Source organism: Narcine bancroftii, chromosome 6 (assembly GCF_036971445.1).
Source record: "Narcine bancroftii isolate sNarBan1 chromosome 6, sNarBan1.hap1, whole genome shotgun sequence".
NCBI classification, from domain to species: Eukaryota; Metazoa; Chordata; class Chondrichthyes; order Torpediniformes; family Narcinidae; genus Narcine; species Narcine bancroftii.
The window spans coordinates 134,177,564-134,200,328 of record NC_091474.1 but is presented as its reverse complement, the minus strand read 5'-3'; the positions used below and the strand labels follow the sequence as shown (position 1 = coordinate 134,200,328).

At 43.4% G+C, this 22,765-nt stretch overlaps 1 protein-coding gene across 1 annotated transcript in view; it reads right to left on the bottom strand.

The window, feature by feature from the left end:
• Nucleotides 1-21,175, bottom strand: part of LOC138736495 (adhesion G protein-coupled receptor B3-like) — a 658,849-nt gene extending 637,674 nt beyond the window's left edge. Inside the window, exon 1 of the mRNA XM_069886125.1 lies at nt 21,122-21,175. The gene's annotated coding sequence lies outside the window, so the exon portion shown is untranslated. The remainder of the gene's footprint in view (nt 1-21,121) is intronic.
• Between the last annotated feature and the right edge of the window lie 1,590 nt (nt 21,176-22,765).

The following is a 22,765-nucleotide window of genomic DNA, read 5'->3' as shown; positions in this document are numbered from 1 at the left end:
TTCCTCTCACTGTACCATGCTAAAGTTGGCAGAAGAGGAATGGTATGAACATAGAATTTTCCAATATCCTGTCATCCCCACACTTGGTGCTCTCCTTCCCACACACATTTATCCCCCTATTTCTCTTCTCTCCTTATTCCTTCCATCACCCTTACCCTTCCTGGTTCAATCTGCCCATCATCCCCCTTCTCTCAAGCTCAACCTATCACCAACCAGACTCTAAATAACCCCTAACCACCTCCCCCAACTAGCTGTATCACTGCACTATGGCACTCTTTTTTGGTTCCATGTATACAGTCTGACCTACTGAGCTCTTCCAGTATTCAGCCTCTTGGATTATGTTTATCTCTCCTTCATGGGCTACTACTCAGTTCCTCACTGAGATGTCCAATGAATTGAAACAAATCACATGATTAAACAGGAAAACCCAACAAGCCTGCAGTAAGAGCCTGGCAAAATGACAATCATTATTAGGACTTTACTAAATAATGTTCAGCAAACCATGGAAGACTGTTTTTGTAAGAATGAAAAGTAATGCTCCAACAGGCTCCAACAGATGATTGCATGTTGGTTGGTGGAAGGAAAATAATATTGAATAATGTTCTTTGGGCAGGGTCCCCAAAGATGGTGTTTATTGATAATTACATTAGGCGTTTTCACACTGCAGGTGAGCGGTGAAATTCCCAGGAATTCAGGACCTCCCGGGCCTTTCACACTGCAGTCCAAATTCCTGGGAATTTGCCCTCCCTAGCAATTTAGGGGGAGTCCTGCCCCTAACTGATGATGTGTTGTGCACTCATAGGAGTAAGTTTCTCCATATGGTGATACAATCACAACACTGGCCACAAGGGGGCAACCACTGTACATGCAGGTAGGCAACCTGGGAGGCTGGCCCCACCTGCCTGCTGTCAATCACCAGCCCGTATAAAGACACGAGCTGGCCCCTTTGGGGACAGTCAGACACATGGAGCTGGGAGTGTACTTAGTCCTTGTGTGTACAAATTTAAGCTAATTAAAGCCCGTTGTACAGTCGGTAGACTTTGCATCAGAATTATTCATGCAGCAGCACTCATGCCCCCTCCCCAATCCGTCAATTCCCGCACGCTTCCTCCCTCACGTCGGTAGGTCACTCGCCCACCCACTCCTTGCCTCCTGGCTGTCGGTAGGTTGCTCGCCCACCTGTTTGCTCCCTTCTCCACCTCCTTCAACCCCCCATCTGCACTTCGGGGCCACTTCAGCACATCACAATAGCAGCACAATGCAGGGTGAATGGCCAACTTAGTTTCCAATAATCCCTCACGCACCTGGAACTGCTCTGGGAAATCCAGCTGTGTGAGGAATTATGGCTAACAAGGACAGCCATTCATCCTGCATTGTGCTGCTGACACGACGGGCCAAAGTGGCCAGTTGTTCTCTAGCAGTAAGTACCTTTTAATTTTAATCACCTACATGACACAGCACACAGCACTGATGTCACGAGGCTTCCCTGCTTGTCCATTTGGGTCTTCACACTGCAGGGAGAGGGCAGTCCGGGAAAACTTCCCGGTGCCACAGTCCTACCTACGAGATAGGGCCGTGGACCTGTTTAAAATTCCCGAACTGACCTTTTCACACCACAGGTTCATGGGAGGGTTTCCGGGAAAATTTCTGGGGAATCTCCATTTTACAATGCGGTGTGAAAAGGCACAAATATCTGCATGATCTTTCAGACAAGTTGTTAAACAGAGATGCTGTCTGCACAGATGTAAATAATATGTCTGGGGAACTTCAGCTGGGACTCTGGACAATATTGATTCTCCCAGACAATAGTGCACAAAAAAAAAACCATGATCTCATGGCTGTTTGCAGATCTTTGCTGTGTGGATATTGCTTGCAGTTTTTGAGGCATGATAACAATGACGGCATTTCATAAGCTCTTCATTGCTGTTGAGACATCCAGAGCCTGTAAAGGGCAGTGTATAATTGCATTACTGTTTGTCTAGGGATTTTTTTTCCCCTTGTGCACAATGTATCCAGATTGGGTGAGGATACAAAGCTGGGAGGGAAAATGTGTGCTGCAGAGTCTGTTCATTGAATTGGAAAGAAGGCGAACAAAGTATAATGCAAGGTGGTACAGGGAAAAAAAAGGAAATAGGTTTTTACTTTAAATGATGAAAATCCAATCAATATTCAGAGGAACAGGGATCTGGATCTGTTGGTTCATGAAATGCAGAATGTCAGTGTGCATGAACAGCAAGCAATAAGACAAATGATTTGGTGGTTTTTATTATGAGGAGATTGGAATAGAAAATGAAAGTCCTGGTGAAATTATAGAGTTAGTGTGCAGTTTAGTTTCTATTCCTGATGCTATCCTTGGACCTCTTTGAAAAACATGGCTTTCTCATCAAAGAGAAAAGAATAGCAAATTCAACCAATTCAATAGGGATTTAGAAAAAGAGGTATATAAGATTCAGATAGGGTATTTATCAAGGTTCCACTTCCTTCTGAAAGAAAGCCAAGAATCAGTTCAGGAGAAGGGGTTGGTCATCTCAGAATAAGATGGGGAGAAATGATTTCTCCAACAAGAAAACTTTGGATTTCTTTCCCACAGGTGGCAGTGAATGCTTAATTATGAAAATTAAAACTAAAGTAATAGTCGACAAAGATAATCAATGAATATGGGAATCAGTGGGAGAGTAGATCAGAGGACCAAAGAGGCCATCATCTTAACAAGGAGAGGAAAAGGCTCAAGGAGTCACAATAACATCTTATTTATGTTTCTTTATCAGATTCATGACACAAAATTGCTCACTGTGGCTGTACTGATTTTTTAAATATTTCTCTTTCAGTTGAATAAATTTGAGTATCAGTGGAAGAACGTTTTGGAGATAGTATCCACAGTTCTATTTCAAGATAATTATTGGAAGAGGCAAGGATCCGAAACTAGGGAAAACCTGATTTGAACATCATAAGACAGGACAAAGCAAAAATAGACTGGGTACAACTGTATGCATGTGGGTCTGCATCTCACATATAGGAGTTGCTCAAAAGTAAAATTATGTAAGCTCAGGACCAATGTCATGAAGATAAAAGCTAAGGATTACAAGTGCAAGGAACTCCGGATGCCTAGGGATATTTTTCTTTGGCTTGGCTTCGCGGACGAAGATTTATGGAGGGGGTAAAAGTCCACGTCAGCTGCAGGCTCGTTTGTGGCTGACAAGTCTGATGCGGGACAGGCAGACACGGTTGCAGCGGAAAATTGGTTGGTTGGGGTTGGGTGTTGGGTTTTTCCTCCTTTGTCTTTTGTCAGTGAGGTGGGCTCTGCGGTCTTCTTCAAAGGGGGTTGCTGCCCGCCAAACTGTGAGGCATCAAGATGCATGGTTTGAGGCGTTATCAGCCCACTGGTGGTGGTCACAGATTGGATAAAGGAAGAAACAATTTAACTGCATTGAATACACAAGCATAGGGAACTGTAAAGTGCGGATCCCCTTCAGGAATATAAAAGGTGGTTGGGTATGACTTAAGAAATTATGAGGTTGAAGAAGGCGGCTAAAATATCGGACAAGACTAAGGAAAATTGTAAAGCATTCGGTAAGTGTTTTAAGAGCAAGAAGGTAACCAGGGAATGAATAGGTCCCTTTATGGACCAAACAGACAATCTGTCTGTGGAGCAGGAGGCTGTAACTATGGTCTTTTAATCTAAGCTTGTCAAAGAGAAGGACATTTTCTTTGGAAAATTCAGAAAAGAGAATGGTGAAACTTAAGAACAAGTTACCAATTTAAAATGAAGATAATGGGATCGGGATCAGTGCTGGAACATTTCCTGTTTGCTCAGTGTATTAAATGCAGGAGGTCTGATTAGATATTTTACAAATGATACAAAACTAGTGGTGCTATGGACAGTAAGGAGGCATGTTTTAGGCTACAGGGTGACATTGATGAATTAGTAAGATGGTGTAGTGTGGATTGTGGAGGGTCATGTGACCTCTCACGCCAATCAGGGGTGAGGTCTGCCCACCTGTGAGGCTGGGGTGCAATTAGCCCTAGCAGGTCATGTGAATGGGCCCTACATTGAAAACCATACATGGAGTCTGCGCATCCCTTTTGCTGTTGCCTTGAGACCATCACTGAAGTGCAGGCCAACTGCCATGGACACATCCCAGATCCTGAGCTGTGGTCAATGCTGGAAACCTGGTTCATTTGAGAAACTTGTTAGTTGTTATTAATTTACTGTTCATTTGTGTGCTGTTCCTGTAGCTGAATGGCCATTGTTTGAGCTGCTGTCCAGCAGGGGAAATGAAATCGATACATGGTCAGGGAATGGGGATGCGTGGATGGACAGTGATGAACATGAGGAAACTGAGTCCTGCTGAACACATCCTCAACCCTGTGTGCCCACGCTTTTGCAAGCCCGACAAATGACTCTGTGGTTCCAAAACCACCATGAGGGTTCCCCCGCTAAACCTCCAGAATGGGGAGCTGGCTAAAAATGGGAGGACCTCAAGTGGCACTCGTGTAGTAACTGTGATTTTATGGTGACCCAGAACTACTCCACCAAGGGGCTAACTAGTCTGGGGGACTGATATCGCCAGCAGACGGGTGAACACCTAGCCGCATGGCCACAAAGGCTGGAAAGAGGACCACCCCCCCCAATGTCTGCCTTTCTCATCCGAGTACTCTAAGCAGCCTGCCTGAACAGTAGATGATTAACAATACCTTGCAGGCACCGCCAGAAGGGGTCAGTGACGGCACCAACCAATGACTGTGGTGTGGGCCAGGTTCCCTCCCCTCCTAGAATGGAATGGCTGGCCACAGTGGCATACCATTAATGAGGGAACATGGGCACTAATCACAGGCATGTTTGGGGGCACTAGCAAGCGTCACTTCCCCGAGAAAACGAGGGTGACTGAAGCCTTGGTGGACTACTAGGTGTTAAGTCCAATGTGACTGATTATACTGAACAATGTTTTGTGATCCTTCTTGTGTTCAGCTTGTTCTTTGAACCACCAAACTTTTCCCTTCCCATACAACAGATGGGATGAGCAATGCTTGGTATTTAATTTTTGAAAATATGAGGTGATGCATTTTCAGAGGACAAGCAAGGCTTCAACAGATAACATAAAAATCTAAGGGTTCCTGAAAGTGGAAGCACAGAGGGATAATGATTTTAAAAGTTACATTTCAGCTGACTTTAAAATGTTGACCCTGACAAATGCTTAATTGCCATGAACTGTGATTCCTAAATTAAAAGTACAAGCAAAGAGTCTATCTCCCACCTTCCTTCTGAAGCAGTTCAATTCATGTTTTCAAAGGTCTTCAAAAACATTTTGGATCCATTTTGTTTAAAATTCCTTGCGAAATAATGCAAACAAAAAACTTTTCTTGTCCTGCCTGCTGATGAAGCCACAGAGAAGGGCAATGAGAGTGTTTCAACTTCGCACATGCTCAGATCAACCCCCTTGAGCCATTTACAGGTGCAATTGATTGACTGTGCTCTGTTGGGATAGCAGCAGGTTTGAGAAGACAATCCACCTTTCATTTTTTTCCCCCTTCGGACTCCCACAGTCAATTAATGAAGGTATGGAAAATTACAATTTATGGTCATGTTTAAAATGATTATTAATTTGGTCTTGGTGTTTGTTTCAGACCTTCCTTGTGATGACAGAGGTTTTTGTTTAATGTTAACAGTGCAGTGGAAGGCTTTTCCAGCTCTCAAAACCCATGCTACCCATGGGTGGAGGAAATTGGAGCTCCTGGTGAAAACTGTGAACGATAATGCTTTTGTTCCATAATCGAGTCTCATTTTTAAGATTAAGATTAAACAATAAAGTAAAAATTTGGTTGGAGTTGTGTTTAAAAAGTTGAGGCACTTAATTACTTTGGATTTAGCCTTTAACTTGTTAGTTATTATTCTCTTGTGTCTGAAAGGAGAGCAAGCATTTCTGTGCTTTTTAAAAAAAAAAATTGGTTTATTGCAGAAAACAACTGATCTGCTTAGCAACATGACATTTGAGCAGATGATAAGAGAAGGTAGGAGAAAACTTGCTGTAGATAAACAAGTGTGGGACATAGTTTCATAGTAATCCTCTTCATTTTACCTTGTAATACAAAATGAAGCTGCTTGGGATCACTGTGTCTCTATGCCAGCATGTTGCACAATCCCAGGATTTATTCCTGATGAATTTTCCATGCTGCCTTCATTGTTACTTTTACAAAAGGCAGCTTCCTGAGTGGAACTTCACCAAATTATTTTCTGGTTGAATCCCACCACTCCAGAAATCTGACTGCCATCTTCACTTTATGAATCATGTGTGCAGATGAACTTTTCCTCTTATTGGATTGTGTGAAATGAGGTCATTCCTTGCACAGTGTTTGGGGAATAAAACATTTCCAATAACCTGACCTGGACCCACCACGTGGACGTGATGGTCAAGAATGCATGCTGATGCCTCTACTTTCTCAATAAATGAAGGACATTTGGCTTCAAGAGATACTTCCTGACTTGCTGAGAGTTTGCAGTATTTATTGTTTTTATTTTAAATTTTTGTGCCTAATCATCAGCCTTGCCTCAAAAATAGCAGTTTATGGCTCCTCTCTGGAGATTTTTGAGGAAATGGCAAGGATGGGATTGTGGAGTTCAAATGGTCTTGGGCAGTTGCACAGTTCAAAAGAATAAATAACTAAGTTCTGAAGAAAAAATGTCTCCAATGACCTAACCTGAGATAAAAAAAATATTTTGATGCAATGGCCAAGAAAACATGCCAACATCTCTACTTTCTTAGAAGACAAAGAAAGTTCAGCATACATGCCCTCAACAACTCCTACAAGTGTCCCATCAAAAGCTAATTGCTCATCACAGTGTGGGATGGAAGCTGCTCTGCTCAGAATCTAAAGAAGTGACAGAAAGTAGTGAATGCAATTCTGAGCATAATGGAAACTTCCCTTTCCTCCATTAACTCAATCTGCATCTCCCTCTGCCTCAGAAACTAACCAACATACTGAAGGACCCATCTCAACCTGCATACACTCTTTTTCCATCTTCTCATTGGGGAAAATGTCCAAGAGTATGGAAGCATGCACCAACAAGCTTAAGGACAGTTTCTTCATCCCAGCCATCAGGTTCCTTAATGAATCTCATGCTATCCTTATTTTACACAAACTCATCTTTCTCATTTCAACTCATTAATTGAGCCCTTGCTCTTCTGCTTAATTTGACAATTTGTATGTTAGAGTAGCCCTGTAGGCTGCTTGCAGAAGAACCCTTCTCTCTGTATAAGGAGAAAAATGACATGAAATTAAAATTTGGAACATCGTTGGTGAAAATTGTTTATATTGATCTCAAGTATGTCTATCATTTATCTACTGCAAGCTCAAGTGGATTTTTGCAGCATTGCTGGAAGTGGTACCTTCTAGTTAAAGGTGGTCTTCTTCAACAGCTCTAGTTCAATGCTGGAAACAAGACAGTGCATCCCTTGCCACAAGGGTCTTGACTACAAGACAATCCCCTGCTCCTCTTTAAAGCTAATCATCTATCCTGACTTCATTTTTACCAAGTTTAATTTTATCATCAATTGATGTGTGTGTGTGCACATACATACACACTCTAATATCAAAATATTTATATATTTAGTTTATTTACTTCATGAGCATCTTAAACTAGCCCTTTATGGCCACCACCTTCAAATCAATAACTCTACACCACACTTTCCACACAATCTCCCCAGCTAGTTGGTGAAGGAAGGGCCAGTTTGTTACGTCTGCACCAAAAATCAAATGGAATTATTCCAGGGAAAAATAAAGTAGGTCATATGACTAAAAATTCATTAGTAAGATCTGGCATCGTTTGCGAATTGGCATTTTATGCTAATGGACAATTGGCCCAGTCTCAAGAGGTGCCAAGACACTGCTCTCTTAGAATTACTGATGAATTGTTCTAATTCTGTTTATAATAGTTGAGCCAATGAAGTGGACAGGATTTTGAAAACAGAAGAGTGACCTGGTCAAAGTCTTTTTGATGAATTTGGTTTGATGAAAAAGCTTTTTGATTGAAAGAGTTTGATGGGGTATCAGGAGAGAATATATGTAGAAGTTCAAGGAATTGAGTCATAAATGTAAGTTGGCCATAGCATTGGGGAATTCAGGAATATTTTTTCCCCAGAGAGAAGTTGGATGGGGAGTGCATGGCCAAAAAGATAGCTGAAATGCATGACTGAGATATTTTGAGAGGAAGCTCACTAAAGTAGTAGAAAGCAAGGAAACAATATGAAGATAGGGTTAGCAGTGACTCACAATTACTTTTTGACCTGAATAAAACATTTTGAATGGAAAATCTTATTGCATTCATAAAGAAGAAAGTTGCCAAGTGATGTCAGATCTGAAAAGTGGTGCAATGAACATTTGACTTGATATGCAAAAGTTCATTAGAAAATGTTTATATTATTTGATCTATAACTTTGAGTTGTTGAAGAGATACAAGGCACTTATTCCAGGTGACATCCAATATCTCAAACCCCTATGAAAAATGTTTATAGGATAAATTACACTGTGGGTGTTGGCAGAAAATCCTGGTCAGAAAGCATAACAAACAAGAACGGGTTTAGCAGACAGTAAATGAACATCCTTTAGAGAATTTTCAACATGATATTAAAAAAAATCCTTGTATGAAATGCAATGCTGTATTTGTTATATTGATATATTAATCTTAAAATGATTGAACAATTCTTATCTTCAAACTGAAATATTAAGATTGGATCACTGGTTAGTTTGATTTGCTAAATGGAGCATAATACTGAGTCTGGAGCCTCTAAAAAACACAAATTAATTGAGAGTGCTTTCAAAATTTCTTATCGGTACTATTACAAATTCAACACAGATCCATGTACTAAAATATGATATGAAAGGTAGACTGGGCCGATTAATCATATTTTTCCAGTCGTGGTTTATTTCTTTTAAAGTATTTGTGGAAATGAAATTATTCTTCCTCGTTTATTTGGCTTTCTGCCATCCTTGTAATTATCTCCATTATATTCATAGTCTGTTAGTTCAGTCAGTATAGTTACCTTAATTCATTCAGAATGATTCTTTCCAAATGCAACTATATCAAAAGCACCCTGGAAACAATATGGATGTCGTGCTTTTTTTTGGGGAGGGTACATTCTGTTAAATGAAATTTCATTGTCCGGCTGGTGTGTGAACAAAGCTGATGTCTCTTTACAGCACAAATCATTCTGTTTAAGCAGACTTATTTATTGTACTGAAAATAATATTGTTGTGGACTTGTTTATTTCTGAGAAGTATTAAATGCCTCCTGACATTTGAACAGTTCATTAGCAAGAGATTAACAGTTGCAGCCAAGTGTCTGTCATCTGCCATTCCATGTTTTATTTTGAAAGATTGGATCAGAATTATTCCTTTCGTGTTTTGACCTTTAAGGTGTGGATTTTAACTTATTCAAATAAAGATGATTATAATTGTGAAACACTTGCCCCTTGATTACTTAATCATGAAAGTCTGGCTTCATCCAGAGTGGAGAGAAGGAAGAAGTTTCAAAATTAAAATACTGCTTAATTTTCTCGATAAGAATGGAAGTGAAGGATATCTTGAAGAAGATGGATGGGGAAGGGGGAAAACTTACATAAAACATACTTAGGCATACATACATACAGCACAGTATCAATTAACGACAAGCCCTGTATGTTTTTGAAGGATGGGAGGAAACCTGAGCACCTAGAAGAAACCCACTCAGAGAACACACAAACTCTTTACTGGAGCTTCGGATTTGAATCTGGGTCGCTGGTGCTGCAACGACGTTACACTAGCCATTATGCTAATCATGCTGCCTGGTTTTCATTCCAACATAAAAAAATTATTTGCAAATGTAGTTGTATTTATGCACCTCTTCAAGACTATCTTGCCTCTTTTCAGTCAAAAGAGAGTGACAAATAAGGAATGTTTTGCCTGTGCCCCGTGTCACATTTGGCTGAGGAAATAGGTCAGATGTAACATCAGATTCCTTTAACAAACATAGCTCAAGATTATCATTTTCAGTCATTGCCATTTCATGAAGAAAAAAAAACACATGAATACCTCCAAATTATTTTATTTTGGTAAGAAAGTAGTATGACAGAGTATTTAGAGGTGGATTGGGAGGAATTGTTAGAGCAGCTTGCACACACACATTTTAAAACACAGAGTATTTGCAGGACATTTGCAGAGTGCTTTTTACAGAAAGCAACAAAGTATTGACAGCAGCTGGCCTGGGAGAGTATGTGATCTTTGCAGGCAGAAGAGAAGAGTTTTTCTCTCAAAGAGGGAGGGTGTGAAACAGAGAGAGAGGAGATAGAAATCAGTTCCAAAAGGATAAGCTGGCCAACTTTGGAAGGCTGCCTGGTCAAAGGAGGAGATTGGCGATCTGAAAGGTGACCTGAAAGAAAGAGGATCATCTGGAGAACCCTGAAGGGGGAAAGTTTCATCAGCAAGACTGATTGAGAAGGAAATAGTTGTGGATTTCCTGGAAAAAGAATCTCTCTCTGAAAACAAGCAAGAACCCTCCTGAATCTGGATTAACTTTGTTAATGCTAACTTCTGTGCACAGTACAAGAATTGCCTGCAACCAGTGAGATTGGACTTTGAACCAAAGAATTTTTCTAATCTTAAATATACATTATACACACCTGCGCTTGGTGTTAGAGGGGGGGATTAAGTAGTTCGGTAGGTTAAGTAAGTAGATTAAGTAATAAGTTTAAAGTTCAATTCTGTTTTCTTGTTCAAAATATAATTAAAAGCTACTTTTGTTTAAGTAACTCTTTGTTGTGGTGCATATCTATAGCTGCTGGTTTTTGGGGTCCTCTGGACTTCATCTGTAACAGTAGATATTATCTTTGACTGGTGTTAATATAGGGAACCTATTTACAATTTTACTTCCAGCTGCAGGAAAAGAAGACTGAAAAATATATTACTTTGGATTATTTTGGCTCAGTGGAAAGTCAAAATTGGTCAGGCTAATCATCCCTTACCACCTTAATTGTTTATCCATTTACCTCCTGAAATGTTTATTAAATTTCCTTCAATGTTCCATCATTGAATCTACTTCCACAGCACTCTCTGCCATTCAAACAATGCTCCATTAAAATATATTTTTGCCTCTGGTTTGTTTGCCAATTATCCCAAATTGTGTCCTCTGGTTACTGACCATTCTCCAAGTGAAGCAGAATAACTCCAAAAATTCTCAAAATGTAGCTGAAGCCTCCTTGGAAGTTGGTTTGTATTTTTGATGCACTTCACTTTTTTTTTGGAGATACGAGCTTGGTTTTAGGATATTACATTGGAAATAACTGAACTTTGTTGTGATTAATTGTCGAATAAAGAAATCTGCACAACAAAATTGATTTTGCATCTCTTTGTCATTTGGAGGTTGCTGCTGGCTGTGGAAGGAAATCTCTGAAGAAAAATGGGATTAAATTGGTTGTCAGGTGACTCTGAGAGTCAGATGTTTAGATATTATTTGCTACCCTATCACTTTTGATTATATTTGGAGTCAACCTATCAATCAATGAAGGAAAAATAAAGCTGAACTCTCACCCTAGCCTGGTGCAATTGAAGTAGATTCCATCAATTCTTGAAAAAAAAAACTGGGATGTTTGTTGAAGAGGAGGAATTTAAAAGGCTGTGAGGATTGGGGTGGAAGTTGATTCCAGATGTCAGATGATTCAGAGGAAGGACAGGTCACTTTTACAGTGTAACTTTGTGAGTGCATTGAGTTACATATCACAACTTGGTCTCTAGATAATCAGTTTTAGGGAGATCCATCTGAAGTGCATCCTATAATTACTCTTTTGAATGATCAGAGAAATCAGTCAAGTTTCTATTTGGGATGAGGGGCTCTTCTTAAAATAGATCAGTATTAAATAAAATGTGTTCGAAGTTTGGAAGGTTTTACTTTTTCACTGATGGTGGATGAGAAATAACATAATAAATGGTGGCAGGAGTAAATAATTGGGCTCCTTGAGCCCACTTCTCAAATCAATACATTCCCAATTGATTTTGTTCCTCAAAACACCTCCTTTGTGCTCAACAAATATAACTTGATGACCCAGCAATCAGACACAATGCATTGAAGATAACTGTTGAAATAGCCTGAGGAGAGAAAACTGTTATCATGCATGGTGCTGCTATAGTTCGAATGGACTTCTTGAAAAGGTAGTAGTAACTCTTTTGAGAATAGCTTTCAACATAAAATGAAATAAACATTTCAAAGGAAAAAAATTGTAAGAATTTCAAGACATTGGATAATGGTTTATAAGTTCTCAGAAGATTGGTCTTGCTCATGAATATCAGTTTCAATGAATTTACAACTTGCCTAACAAATTAAACTCATGGAAATTAAAATGTTATTGCACAAAATGAGCATATTGAACATATTAATCTGATGGTTATTAATGATGAGTAGGAGTGTAGAACAGAGAGTGATGAATAGCTTGGTGTGGAGACAACAACCTGTCAGTCAATGTCAGTAAGACAAAGGAGACGGTTGAGAACTTGTGGAAGGGGGTGGACCTCATTCCATGGCCCACATCAACAGTGCTAAGATAGAAATAGTACACAACTTTATGTTCTCGGAGCAAACATCTTGTGACCTGATCCACTCCACTAACATCAATGATCAAGAAATTGCACCAGTGCCTGTACTTACTGAGAAGCCCAAGGAAATTTAGTATGTCACTTGCAACCCTCAACAACCTATATAGACACATCATTGAATGTGTCCTGTAAGGTTGCATCTCTGCATGGTTCTGATATCTCTCTGTGCTCTACTCTTAAACTGTAGCCACTTTTAGGTGGCCACAATACCCGACTGTAAAGCAGCCTATTGTACTCCTACGTGGCTGTCGGGTGGCCACCTGAAAGTGGAGAACCCAGCCAGGAGGTTTACTACCTAACTCTTCTCCTGTAGGTATAATACCCTGCTCTGAGAATCCCCTGTTGCACCTGAAAGCAGCCCAGGTGCCTAGCAGCAGGCAGGCTGTTGACAGTCAGCTGGTGACCTGCTGTCAAAAGTTACCCTCCCCGCTACGGACCGGGGACAGTGTGGGACAGGAGTCCCTGCTGCTGACACCTACCCTCCCTGCTGCCTGATAGTCTGCTGGCATTGGACTACGGGTCTAGAGCAGCTGGTGCAGGACTTCGGGCCCCTGACGTCCCGCACCGGCCGCTTCAGCCCCGTAGTCCCGTGCCAGGGGGCTGTCAGGTAGCGGGGAGGGGGCTGTCAGTCAGCAGGAAAGTGAGCTGTCAGGCAGCTGGTAGGTGAGCTGTCAGATGGCTGCCCCTACCCAGACTCTGGCTCTGTGGCCCCTCTCCCCACTTCAGACCTTTCAGGTGGCAGAACACCTCCTTCAGCACTGCCACCTGAACGTCCCTTCGCAGACTCTCGTAGCCTGCTCCAGAGCCGCATTCTCCAAGCGATTCCACCTGAAAGCGGCTTGTGTCTTGCTTGCTTAACTCTATATTGGATATCCAAATGGACTGTTTAAAAACAAACTTTCTTGCTACATTTTGATTCACGTGACTTGAATTTGATGTGGTGATCGAAACCAGCCAAATTGCTGGCGGATCTCATTCGGCATTTTCAGCATCTATAGGAGACAAAGATATATTGCTGACATTTTTGGCCCAAGCCCTTCCTCAAGGTAAAATCAGAAAAGGCAGAAACAGGATAAGTCAGAAAATTTCAGAATTCAAACAATAGGGGAGGACCAACAAAAAGTGTTAATTGGATAAAGAATCAGCAACACTACAACACAGAGGCTATTCAGCCCTTCTAGTCTGTGCCAAAATATTATTCCGCTACTCCCATTGACCTGCACCCAGTCCTTAACCCTCCTGACCTCTCCCATCCATCTATCCAATTTATTCTCAAAACTTGAGTGAGCCTGCATTTATGACATCAGATGGCAGCTTGTTTCACACTCCAACCACTCTCTGAGTGAAGAATTTCCCCCTAATGTTCTCCCTCAACCTTTCCCCTTTCACCCTAAAGCCATGTCCTCTCATATTTATCTCTCCTAAACTAAGTGGAAAGAGCCTCCTCACATTTACTCTGTCTATACCCCCTTTGTAAACCTCGTTCAAATCTTCCCTCATTCTTCTATGCTCCAAGGAATAAAGTCCAAATCTGTTTAGTCTTTTTCTGTAACTCAACTCCTGAAGACCCGGCAACATCCTTGTAAATCTTCTTTGCACTCTTTCAGTCTTACTGATATCTTTCCTGTAGTTTGGTGATCAGAATTGCACACAATACTCCAAATTTGGCCTCACCAATGTCTTATATAGCCTCACCGTAACATCCCAACTCCTACACTCAATACTTTGATTTATGAAGGCCAAGATGCCAAAAGCTTTATATACAACCCTGTCTATCTGTGATGCCACTTTCAGGGAATTATGTATCTGTATTCCCAGGATCACTGTTTTCCTCTTCACTCCTTATTTACTGTGTATGTTCTACCTTGGTTTGTTCTTCCAAAATGCAACACCTCACATTTGACTGCATTAAATTCCATCTGCCATTTTCTGACCATTTTTCTAGTTGGTCCAGATCCCTCTGCAAGCTTTGAAAGTCTTCCTTGCTGTCCCAATCTTAGTGTCATCAGCAAACTTGCTGATCCAATTTCTCACATTATCATCCATATCATTGATATAGACAACAAACAATAATGGTCCCAACACTGATCCCTGAGGCACACCACTAATCACAGGCCTCCAGTCTGAAAAGCAATCATCCAATACCACTCCCTGTCTTCTCCCATTCAGCCAATTTTGAATCCAGTTTACTATCTCTCCATGGATACCTAGTGTTTGAACCTTCTGAACTAACCTCCTATGTGGGACTTTGTCAAATACCTTATCTACTATCTTGCTAATTTCCTTGAAAACCTCTATAAGATTCATTCAACACAATCTACCATGCACAAAGCCATGCTGACAATCCTTAATCATCTCTTGGCTGTTCAAATACTTGTATATTCGATCTCTTAGAACACCTTCCAATAATTTACCTACTAATGACATCAGGCTTATAGGGTGTAATTTCCTGGTTTACTTTTGGAGCCTTATTTTAAACAATGGAACAACATGAGCTACCCTCTAATCCTTCGTCACCTCACCCGTGACTAAGGACAATTTAAACATTTCTGCTAGGTCCCTTACAGTTTTTACACTAGTCTCCCTCAAGGGCTCAGGGAATATCATGAAAGGGCTGGGAATTTATCCTCCTTTACTCACTGAAAGGCAGTAAGCACCTCCTCTTTAATCTCTATATGTTCCATGAAACTACTGCTTGATTCTCTTCCTTCCTTATACACTATGACAATTTCCTGAGTAAATACTGATGCAAAAAAAAAAAGATTAAGATCTCCCCCATCTCGTGTGGTTCCACACGGACAACTATTCTGATCTTCTAGGGCATCAATTTTGTCCCTTACTATCTTTTTACTCTTAATATACTGCAGCAGCAAGCCGACACAAAACACAAGAAAGACTGAACAACAGGCTTTATTCAGTTGAAAGTCTCTGCTACAGGGGTAGCTGTACTGGTGACTCCTGAGTGACTGGCTTGGGAGGGGCCGGCTCAGGATTGTATCCCAGGAGGTTGATTGACAGTGGCTGGGTGGAGTTAGGTCTACTCAGGCCGGCTGATTGACAGTCGGCCAGATGTGGTCTGTCCTCTGGTGATCTTCCTGTAGGTACAGCAATCGCCCCTGCAGTAGGCTAATGATGTATCACCACATTCACCCCCTTTAAAATTGTCCTGGGGGGTGGTTTTAGCAACATTCTTGGATGGTATATGTATATTTACGGGTTTAGATGGTCCGGCGGCCATCGGAGTCTCTGCGATCGTCACAGGGTTGGCTCCTGGTCAAAGGTCAGTGAGGGCATGCTGGGACGGCTACACAGGGCAACTAGGGCAGACTCTGGGGTGGTTGGCGGGGCACAGTCCGGTGAGGTGGCTGGGGCAGCCAGGATCAGCAAGTCTGTAAGGCATTGGAGGGGCGGGGGAGAAAGGTCATCCCCCGCGGCGTGAGTCTGCAATGAGTGTTTGAGATGGGGAAGATGCAATGGGCAGAGGCTGCTGTGACGAGGTGGGTGCTCCCGGTGAGGCCAGATCCCTGGTTGAGACAGTGTCCTCTCGGCCATTGGCATACCTGATGTAGGCGTAGTCCTGATTGGCCTGTAGGAGGAACACCTGCTCAACCAGGGGCTCAGCCTTGTGGGCCCGTGTGTGTTTATGCAGGAGCACCAATTCCAGAGACATGAGCCATGCTGGGAGAGAGATTCCAGTCACCATTTTTCTGGGGAATGAAAACAGGCGTTCGTGGGGGTCTCATTGGTAGTTGTGCACAGAAGCGACCTCATGGCGTCGAATGTCTCGGGGAGGACGTCTTGCCAGTAGTCCACAGACCAACCTTTTGACTTAAGGACCAGGAGGACAGCTTTCCAGATCACCCCATTTTTGCGCTCCACCTGCTCATTGCCTGTCAGGTTGTAACTAGTCATGTGACTAGTTGCGATGCTCCTTGCTGTCAGGTACTGGCGCAGCTCCTCACTCATGAAGCTGGACCTCTGGTCACTGTGGATGAGTGCAGGGTAGCCAAACAGAGTGAAGATCTGCGTCAGTGCCCTGATGACAGTGGCTGTGGAGGTGTCTGGGCACAGGATGGCGAAGGGAAAATGGGAGTACTCATCTATCTCTGCGAGGAAGTAGACATTCTGGTTCATGGAAGGCAGGGGGCCCTTGAAGTGAATACTGAGGTGTTCGAAAGGCCGGGTGGCCTTCATGACGTGGGCCTGGGGTGGGCGGAAGAAGCGGGGCTTGCATTTCACGCAGACCTGGCATGCCTCAGTCATGGTCCGTGCTTCCTGGATGGTGTATGGGAGGTTCTGGTGCTTGATGAAATGGTAGAGGCGTGTGACACCTGAGTGGCAGAGGGATTCATGGAGTGCCTGCAGGTGGTCGGCCTGGGCTGATGCGCAGGTCCAGGATAGGGCATCGGGGGAGTTGTTACTGGATGTTGTAGCTGAACGTTGCTAGCTTGACTCTCCAGCGCAAGATCTTGTTGTTTTTGATCTTGCCTTTGTGGGTGGTGCTGAACATGAATGCCACTGCATGCTGGTCAGTGAGGAGGGTGAACCTCCTGCCTGCCAGGTAGTGACGCCAGTGGCAGACCGCTTCCATGATCGCTTGGGCCTCCTTTTCAATGGCGGAGTGCCCAAGCCTGGAACCATGGAGGGTCCTTGAGAAGAAGGCGGTAGGTTGCCCCTCCTGGTTGAGAGTGGTGGCAAGGGCCACATCAGAGGCTTCGCACTTCACCTGGAACAGGGAGTCCTCATTCCCTACATGCATTGTGACATCTGCAATGTCCTGCCTGATGCGGGTAAAGGCTGCCTGCGCCTCGGGTGGGAAGGGAAAGGTGGTGGCCTGGGCCAGTGGGCAGACCTTGTCCGAGAAGCGGGGAACCCACTGGGAGTAGTGAGAAAAGAGGCCGAGGCACATGCAGAGGGACTTGAGTGTGTGTGGAAGGGGTAGCTCCATTAATGGGCGCATGCGCTCTGGATCGGGGCTGATGACACCATGTGCCACGATGTACCCCAGGATGGCAAGGCAGGTGGTACTGAACACACATTTCTTATTATTGGTGAGGTTCAGCTCCTCGGCCATCCAGAGAAATCTCTCCAGGTTGGCATCGTGATCCTGCTGGTCATGGCCACAGATGGTGACATTGTCCAGCTTATGTCAGTCTCCCATGCGATCCATTTCGCTCTGGAAGACAGACTCCGTTAGTGACCCCGAAAGGAACTCGGCGGAACTGGTAAAGATGCCTGTCTTCCTTGAACGTGGTGTAGGGCTTGTCCCACATGTGGAACGGGAGCTAATGACTTCAGGTCGATTGTGGAGAAGACCCTGTAGCGAGCTATCTTGTTGACCATGTTGGCTATCCTGGGTAAGGGGTAGGCATCCAGCTGGGTGTACTGGTTAATGGTCTGACTGTAGTCTATGACCATGCTTGGTTTGCTGGCCCGTTTGACCACCAGGACTTGGGCTCTCCATAGGCTGGTGCTGGGTTCTCTGTCACCCTTAACCAAGAGCTGCTTTATATCCGCTTTAATGAATTTTCTATTGGCTGCGCCTGCTTCTGGTCGCTATCCGTTTGCAGCCTGATGTGAGGTAGGAGGAGGGCAGGAGGGGTGATGCGCAGTGTGGAGAGGCCGCAGATAGGCTGGGGCTGGTCAGACGGTGCGCTGTGATGTATGAGCAGGGGTAGGGGCCCACCGAAAGCGAGGGTGATGCTCTGTAGGAGGCACTGGAAATCTAAGCCTAGGAGAACTGAGGCACAGAGTATGGGCATGACTAGGAACATGAACCCGTTGTATGTCTCCCCCCACCCCCACAGTCAGGTGAACTGAGCAGTGCCCGAGAGTGTTTATGGAGCGATCCTGGGCTGCAAAAGAGATAGCAAAGCTTGTAGGCTAGATTTTAAGTCTTAAAGTTCGAGCCACGTTCGGGTATATGAAGCTCTTGGTGCTGCTGCTGTCGAATAGGCATTTTGTTACCTGACCATTAATAGCAACGCCCATCATGGAACGCCCGAGGCCATGTGGGATGTCTCTCTTTAGTGTAGTGGCCACTAGGACCATCTTGGGGTCCGAATCGCTGCTCCCTGACAGTTGAAACGAGTGGTGGCCGGTGGTGTCCTTCGCAGGCATTGGGTGCATCGATGGAGGTGAGTGGTGGTCGGTGGTGTCCACAGACTTGAGGTGCATTGGGAGGGCAGTCTGATCAGTGCCCGTGTTGACCACATCATCATCGTATTCGCTTTGTTCCGGGTAGGAGGTAGGGTTGTGCGCTGGGTCAGGCCGATAGACCCAAGATGGCAGCGGTGCTTGGCTGACACAAGATGGTGGTTCCCCAAGGGTGCATGTAGTGGTGGCATGGCTGGCTCTACCCATCGATCATGCTGCCTGCTCGGGGGAGGTGACATCCTCGTGCTCTGCGTCGGAGGATGTGATCTCATCTGTGGCGGCGGAAATGACATCTTTGCTTGTCTTGGCTGGCTTGTGGCAAGCATGTGGCGGCATCCGGGGGGGGGGGGGGGGGGGGTAGAAAGGTGATCGTAGAGGGCTGCTGAGCTGTCGGCAGGCCTTGAAAGGCATACTTTTGCATAGTGGCCTTTCTTGCCACATGGCGAACAGAACTGGTTTCTCGCCGGGCAGTTTTGGCGCGATCGCTGATCTGACCTGCACAGGGACCCATAGTACTTATATGGGTGCGGAGCACCTGTGGCAGTGATGCGTTTATCTACCAGCAGTCCCTGAGTCATGGCTGCTGTCTGGATTATCCATGCGGAGGGTTGGGGAAGTCGGGAGTCGAAGGCTTCAGCATGGAGAGCTGCAGCCTCCAAGGAGTGGATTACCTCTATAGTTTGGGCTAGAGAGTAGATAACGTCTTCTAGTAACTTCTGCCGGGCAGTTCTCAAGCACAGACCTCGAACACAGGCGTCCCTGAACAATTTCTCGACTTCTACTTTGTTCACCCTGGGCTCTGCCAAGCATAGATGAGCTCGCTCACTCAGGGCTCCCAGGTAGGCTTCGGCTGTCTCACCTGGCTGCTGGGCCCAAATACTCAGGAGATATCTGGCATAGACCACGTTCATTGGGGGTTTGTACATGGCCTCCAGGATAGCCATCACTTCTGGGTACTCTGTACAGTCTTTGGGGCCTGGAAGGCATGGGGACCTAACTTTGTGTGGAGCACCACGAGTTCCTTCTGACCTGTGTTTACCACGTCAGGGTGTGCCTTGACTGCGTGCCTCCAGATTTCAGTGTGTGCTTGTACATCCGGGTGGTGAGGGTCGATCCCTCGGCTCCCGATGGTTAGGAGCTTTTCCATATGAGGTGTACATTTTTTAACTGAATAAATAGTGACGCACTGCTGCAGCAGGAAGCAGACACAAAACTCGAGAAAGACTGTACAACAGGCTTTATTCAGTTAAAAATCACTGCTACAGTGGTAGCTGAACTGGTGACTTCTGAGTGACAGACTCGGGAGGGGCTGACTCAGGATTATATCTTGGGCAGTGATTGACAGCCGGCCAGGTGTGGTATGTCCTCCAGTGGTCTTCCTGCAGGTACAGAGATCGCGCCCTGCAATAGGTTAGTGGTGTATCACCACATACACTTGCAAAAACCCTTTGAGTTTACCTTCACATTATTTGTTAAAGCAACTTCATGTCATCTTTTTGCCTTCCTGATTTTCTTCTTAAGTATTTTCTTACCTTTTCTATATTTTTGTAGTACCTCATTTGCTCCTTGTTGCCTATACCTGCTCTCCACAGATAACCAATATCCCTTGAAAACCAAGTTTCCCTATGCCTGTTAACTTTGCCTTTAATCAGGAACTAGTAAACTGCACTCTCAAAATTTTGACTTTAAAGGCTTTCCACTTACTGAACACATCCTTGCCAGAAAACAACTTATTCCAACCCGCTCTTTGTAGATCCTTTTTCATTTCTACAAAATTTGCCTTTCTCTAATTTAGAATCTCAACTCAAGAACCAGATCTCTCCTTATCCATAATTAACTTGAAACTAATGACATCATGGTCACTGGACCCAAAATATTCGCCTGCACCTACTTCTATTACTTGATCTGTCTGGTTCCCTTATAGGAAATCAAGTATTGCATCCTTTCTCAGTGGTATCTCTATATATTGATTTAGAAAACTTTTCTGCACATATTTAACAAACTCCAAGGGATTGATAAGGGACTAGGTGAGAATTGATCTGAGGAAAAGGAGGGATGATAGGGAAAAAAGGGAGTGGGGAGTTTTAACGATAACCAGAGAAGTCGATGTTAATACCATGTGGTTGGAGGGTGTCCAGTCAAGTGGTGAGCTGATAGATTCATAATATTTCCAGAAGTGTAGATTGTCAGAATCATTTTTTTCATTGTAGGAGTATCAAGAATAAGAGGGCATAATTTTGAGGTGAAAAGATGAGATTTAGTAATGATTTTAACCCTGTGTCCTCTGACACTTAATCCACACCAGTGAGAAAGTTTACCCAGTCCAGATTTGTATTGATGTACGCACCTTTGTCAAATCACCTTTCAATTTTCTGTGCTCCAAAATTATTAAACCTTTCCTTGACAACGAAGTTGGGTTTGGGTTGGAAGTTATTATACATTCTATGATCCTTTAAATTCAATGGAGCTCTGTGATGTAACAACACATTAGCGCCTTCATCACAATGGGTTTATAACTCACATGCTCTGCACTATAATTAATAAGTATTGACAATGCAACACACAAGTGATACATGTGCTAGATGTGCCTGAATTATTACCTTTCAGTTTATGTGCGCTTGGGTGCCATTTTCCTTTCAGCTGGAACACAAGGGGAAAGTATTGTCCTGCATAATCATTCTAAGTGCATTAATGAATCAAAGTAACAGCTATAATGGAAAAACCTTCTGAAATATAAATCTGCAGCAAATACTGCCACTCCTTGTTTAGATTACACATTATCAGACACTTATGAATCGTATTTGGACACTGGTTCCTTGTTTTCATTTTGACATTATCAGGATATTTCTTTCCTGAGTTAAAATTGTATTGAAAATATTTTAAAACTACAGGGGAGTCCACTGTTCCATGGGAAATGTGACCTTTTTATTAACTTCCTTGCTGGTACGTCATTAAATTATTATGAAAAATAACGATTGGATTCTTAACTCTGCAATTATCCCCATGCCTGCTATTTTGGCCAATTTTCAGCAAGTTTAAGTACAGTATGTGAAAAAATGTGATATTTCTGGAAAAAAAATCTCTCCTCTTAGTGTTGCACTTCTGCCTCATTCTATCACCCCACTTTATCAAATTTTTATCTTCCTCACCTTTTACCCAACATTTTCTCCAGTCAAATATTTAAGAACTTTTGCTTGGCCATTTTTTTGTCTCCTGGGCACTGAGAGTAAAGGAGATGTCCCATGACATGTGTGAACACAGCTCAGATGCATGTATTTTTGTGGAGTTCAGGATAGCCTGGGTAAAGAATGTTAATGAGTCAAAAGGCATGAATTTGCATCTTCTGAGGGTTTGCATTGTAGCAAGCCCAAGAGTAAGGGTAACAAGTGTGTCAAGCCCCAGAGACACCACTGAGGACTGTGGGGCAGTCTTCAGATGACAGGAGGATAGACTATACAATGGTCATGGCATTGATAGGTCCAGCTTCACACACAAGGAACACTGTGTTTTCTGGCTCCCGTCTTGTATTTAACTTTGCATGGCATCTTGAAAGATTTTCAATATGGAACGAGAACCAGCTCTATTAAAGCATTTGCCAGAGTACAGTGACTGAAGGAAGAGATCTCCTATTCTGTTCCAAAAGCCTCCTAACTTCTGGGTGCTTTAGTGAAAGTTCAGATGCCTTTAAGTGGTCTCTGCTGGATCTCATAACCATTAAGGATGCAGTTGCTCTTGGAATCTCATCCTGCAGTCAATAGTCATGCAACCTCAGGTTTGTTTCCACCTTGTTTTTTTCTTGGTTACTCATTCAAAGGATGAGGTCAATGCAGCCAGCAATCACACTGCATCATGCTGAGTACTGGCCCATCTCAGCGGCCTGCTCGGGTTCACGCTAATGACTCACGACTGCACTGCCAGTTTCAGATCCAACAAAATCATCAAATTTGTGGATTATTCAACAAGTTGGCTTCATAAGTCATATTACAGAGAG